This window comes from Cibotium barometz, chromosome 55, assembly GCF_041138505.1.
Source record: "Cibotium barometz isolate CiBa-2024 chromosome 55, ASM4113850v1, whole genome shotgun sequence".
NCBI lineage: Eukaryota > Viridiplantae > Streptophyta > Polypodiopsida > Cyatheales > Cibotiaceae > Cibotium > Cibotium barometz.
Window position 1 is genome coordinate 27909051 of NC_141100.1, and position 5283 is coordinate 27914333.

General features: G+C 44.1%; 1 long non-coding RNA gene across 1 annotated transcript; it reads right to left on the reverse strand.

The window, feature by feature from the left end:
* Window positions 1–509: 509 nt before the first annotated feature.
* LOC147607574 (uncharacterized) lies at window positions 510–2489 on the reverse strand. The gene is made up of 2 exons (XR_015264696.1): window positions 1199–2489; window positions 510–822 (listed from the first exon to the last, which is right to left on the reverse strand). It is a non-coding gene; the product is annotated as an uncharacterized LOC147607574 (long non-coding RNA).
* Between the last annotated feature and the right edge of the window lie 2794 nt (window positions 2490–5283).

Sequence of the window (5283 nt, forward strand, 5' to 3'; positions counted from 1 at the left end):
GCCTCAGATTGGTTTATCACATCCTGCTAGTGCATTTAACGCTATGTGTTCGACAACTAAGAAGCCTCAACTTTGACTTTCAAAATGACTCAAAAGACCACCTATCCTTCCCAAACATGAGTCGTCTGGGCATTCTCGGATATGTAGAACGGAGCCTTGCTTCTGTCCAAGTTCATTGTCCTAGACAGCCTTCTAGATAATCAGCCTTTCTTACACATGGAATCAAGGAATGTTCTCCTAGCCATCCACAGAGGGCGTGAAGACCTGGTTTGAAGTGGATATCCCTTAATAAAGATATTTGAATAGCAGCTTTTAGCCTCCACTATAAAGACTTGTCCAGCAAACTGCCCGGCACTTGATCCTCAATAAACCTTATGTAAAATTGCACATTGTTTGTGCTGTCTCACAGCCCTTTGGTGTATCTGGTCAAATCCCAATGCCAAGAGTCATCTGGTTCTAAGAGATAAGACCACCTTGTGTTTTATCATCGGACAAGAAAGAGAGCCAAATGATAAATTGCTACAAGCTCTTTTCTCCATCAATTCTGACTTGCGACATCCAAAGTTTAAAACATTTAAAGAAGTCAAAATATCATCAATGAGCATCAGAAAATGACATGTGGCTCTAATCAGTGGCAAACATCTTTGTAAAGTACCTCTCAGTTTTAGTCCAGCAGGCTCTAGCCCAAACGGTAATGCTCATGCCTCCCAAAGTGGAGGTATTGGGTTCAAATCTAACCGAAGGGCGTATCTATTTCAGTACCCAGTCCAGATATCTTCTGCTCCTGTCCCTCACTTCTGCTCTTGTGCTTATGTTCCGAACCTGCAATATCCCCTGGTCAGCAATAGCAGTATATACCCTATCGAAAAACCCAAGGTCCATCGTTAGTCTCAAATCACATTTTACACTCTTTAATAGTTTTTGGCACCGTTTCTAATCACCATTCGGGCAGAAAAACTACTCTCACTTATGAGCCTTAGTCTAGATCTACTCCACCATCACATGCTAGGGAGCCTATGCTACAAACATAAGGCCTGTACTATAGACTAAACAAATGCAAATGCATCCATTCGGCCAAAGCTACCTTTGTAAACAATGAGAGACTATAACCTCAGGCAAACCTTAAGCAGACTAACAAAATTGTTAATGGCAATTACAGGTTATTTCCCGAACCTAACAGAGTGTGTTTGTAACTTACTGAGTGTACTCACAAAGCTTCAAATAATCGGGTAAATGTTATCTTCAAAAGCCAGCCACCAAACATGGAAGATGCACTAAACTCAACTGATGAGAGAAGAGGAGAGCACGAAGTGTAGAAAGAAGACGAGGCAAAGTTGGGTTGGCTCATCTCCTTACAGCATCTTAATTCAGAGTAAACCCTTTAGCAAACACCTATCTTCCCATGTAGGACTGTGCTTTGGCACCAAGTCACAACACCAAACCTACAGACAGGTCACAGCACCAGAGAAACAAGATACTCACGATCGATGTTTATGGCATTTCACACACAGTACACAGCCCACCCCAGCACCCTGTAATTTAAAGTTAATGCTACTTTGCAGCCAGTGAAAATTCTCTCTCGAAAAATAGGCCGTTTATCGAGACGGCCGGATCGCCATCACCGAGCCGTGCCCTGCATGACGTGTGGGTCTATGAGACCATAAATGCGCTTCACATAGAACTGCAATGGGACCTTATGGTCCAACCCGGGTGGATTTGCCCAGACCAACACAGTCTTCCTACATGGAGACTCGTACAGAGTGTTATGTACCTAACACTAATCCTTGCGCTTAATTCCTAATCTGGTCAGGGTTGGGGAGCCCTGGGATTAAGGGAAGCAAGTTACAGGTGGCTAGGGTTTCATTATTAGTAATAATCCATGGCTACTAGCTATTTATTTCTGGATTGTTATTTATAGCGACAGTAGTCACTATATAAGTGACTTATGGGTTATTGAGAGTCATTCAGTCATATTTCTTGGCTGATGGACTATGCCCAGACCAAACTCCCACCATGGACATGGCGGTCTTGCCGAAGGTCCCTTAGGACAAGCTCTGGAGGTATGGGACGCCAGGGCTGACTGGCTTGGCCAGTGAGAAGTGGAATGTTAGCCCCTGGCTCGGGGCAGATTCCTGATGGAATCTACGGTTGGGAAGTGAGTTTACCTACACCCTTCTATATGTTCTAACCTTGTGTGTTTAGCTTGTGTACCAGATGATCCTATGGGGGGCTTTACACAGAGCCACAAGAGAGGGCTACCCAATGTGTCAAGATATATGTATGGGAGTCAGCTTCACAGACTCACAATCGCAGGGTGTCCGTGTGTGCGCGCGCGTGTGTGTGTTTGGGGGGGGGGGTGTTCTAGGGGGTTGGCTTAGGAGGTGTGATTTCACGTGCACACTCGTGCCATGGCTTAATTTCTAGCATGAACATCTTAATCCTTGATTAATCTAGCAATTAGGACAACAGTATTAGCATCAGCATCAACACCATCATCAATCATCATCACGATCAACACCATCATATACCTAGATGAATCCAGGAACATGCCCAAATTCACCTTCAGGAACGTGCATGTTATATACGCATGGTAGTCAACCCACAAGACTATATAACTATTAACTCCATTATGCATAGTATGGACTAGATACTACGACATACATCCCCACTAATGTCATCAGTGCCCAATAGTGGGTGTAGAACTCTGTATCAAGATATGCTCTCACACACACATAAGAGTATATATTCACACAAAGCCCTTTGTACTGAGTTTCTGTCAAACCTCCGGAGATACAGAGCAAACTCAGCCATAATGAAGCCTAGCACTAAGGGAAGTAGCAAATAGAAAGAAAGCTTCTTTGGGGGGCATGGAACCCTGTCGGTACACACCAGCCAGCATTGAGTCCAAGCAGCAGTCGGCAACACCTAGGTGAAAGGCCATCAGGCATGGGGCAAACAATAAGTAAGCACAACATTTAATACAGCAAAATCAGCATTTTCTTGTCCAAAGGTGGCCGACAGCATCTAGGACTTGCCAACCAGCACCTCAGCATAATATAAAAGCATGAAGTCACCATTTCAATCATTCATTCAAATCAGAAGTAGCATTCGGTAAAAGTCATGTAGGAGGGGCCAGAGGTCACCCTTTGGGGCTGACCAAGGCCTATGCCATGTACATTCATTCAGTAACCTTTTCGTACCATATGAAATACAAGAAAACCTAACACCAACTCTCTCTCTCTTCTTCTCTCTCCTTTGTTGTAAGCCCAAAGAGGCGTGCTGTGACAGAACCAACCACGTTTCCAAGAGATAAAGATATAGAGAGAGAGAGAGGAGAGAGAAGGGAATAGGGAGCTTGCTCAATACACCACACTGAGCGGGGAACAGACCCCACCCCCTTTCAGGAATTTATTCAAGAACAATCCACGAGCACGCTGGCCAAGATCAATACAATCAACGAATACAAAACAAACAAATACGCCGATGTAGGATATCCAAGTCGATGTCGATGTCTATGTCTAGGCACGAGATCTCTGATGCCGAGCACACCACGAGGGATGACTCACAAGTATCTCTCACCGAGCTAGTACCAGAGTCCATACATGTCCGCACAGTTTCGTACATGTCCGTACAGTTCCGTATGGCTATACGAATCTGTACAGTTGTATGGATAGATGATGATGTGACACTAAAGTTGATGAGGTGCTCTGAATCAACGTGCAATGATGAAAAACTCCATGATTTGGCTCATGGTCAAGTAGATGATGATGGAGAAGATAATCTCCACGCTTCAACGAAGATGGTAACACGATGAAGTGGTTTCTCTTCAACTTGATGCTCGAAAGAGAGACTCATGCTTCTTTTATACTTGGGAAAGCCTTGCTTTTAGCCAAAAAGTGATGCTTTTGCCTTTTACTTTGTTTTGGTCTTTTTAATAGTAAAATATTACTTAAATTTAATCAAAAGTTCTTGTTTTGCTTTTCTAGCTTCAGGGCCTTGCTTTTTGGTCTTGGAGCTACTTTTTGAAAAAGCGGCTTTTAGCTTTTTGGTCCTGCTCATTCTCCTCTTTCTGACGGTGCCCTTGGCTCGCAGTCAACCCTATTTACTGTTTGCTTTTTCTTGCTTTTTGACCAAAAATGGTGCTTTTTTTTTAATCAAACCTTATGGACCCTGTCCTCGTGTCTTCTTTCACCATCATGTGAAATAGAGCTAGGAGGGCCAAATAGTTACATTCCCTCCCTCTTATATCGCAATTGTTCTCAATTGTGGACTGCAAGTGTTCCAAGCACATCCATATGTTCCATGTATATCCATGTGTTCCGAGTACATCATGTACATCCATATGTTTTTCAAGGTACTAGCCCTATCTGGTGAGCTTACGTATTTGGTCTTTTCCCATATATGTGGTGCCTTCTGCTCATCTGGCAACATCTCTATGTCTTTTCTTTGACTGATGTTCTTGATCTTGATGGTACATCTTCATGGCCTGTCACATGTGTTAGATATAATACATACTTACCTTCTACAAAAGCTAGTCAACAAACAAGTATGTATCATTGGCATCTACTGGGTATTCTAGGTACTGGCCAGGAAGTCAGCCCAATGGACTATCACATGCCATAAATCCAAGCATTGTCCACACATCAAAAATAGCACACAAAGTCAAAGAAATTCAAACATACATTAGTACGCAATGCACAAGTAATGATCCTCGTGTTCATGGATTGTCCTGTCTGGTTTCATCAACATCGTACTAAGCGATTTGGTTCCCGAGGAAAACCGCTCAGACTGTCACTCAAGGCCATCTGGTCACTAGGACCGCCCGAGAATTCCTCCATAGTCATCTGGGCCATCGGGTCACATTGACCGCCCGACTATGAGATCCAATATAGTCACGTGGGCCATCTGGTCGCAATGACTTCCCGGCTACGAAATCCAAGCAATCATCTGGGCCATCTAGTCACAATGACTTCTCGGCTGTGAAATCCAAGCAATCATCTGGGCCATCTGGTCGCAATGACCGCCGAACTGCGAAGTCCAATACATTCACCTACACCATCTGGTCGCAATGACCGCCCAACTACGAAGTCCAATTCAGTCATCTAGGCCAATGACCACCCGACTGCGAAGTCCAAGATATCTCGGATCGTTGTCGTCCAATGGGTCATCTGGCATCGTTGCCTCCCGTATACAAATCTCATTCTAGTGTTGTTGCCGTCAATGGGTCATCTGGCATCGTTGCCTCCCATATACAAATCTTGCTCCTTGGGCTATCGAGCATGG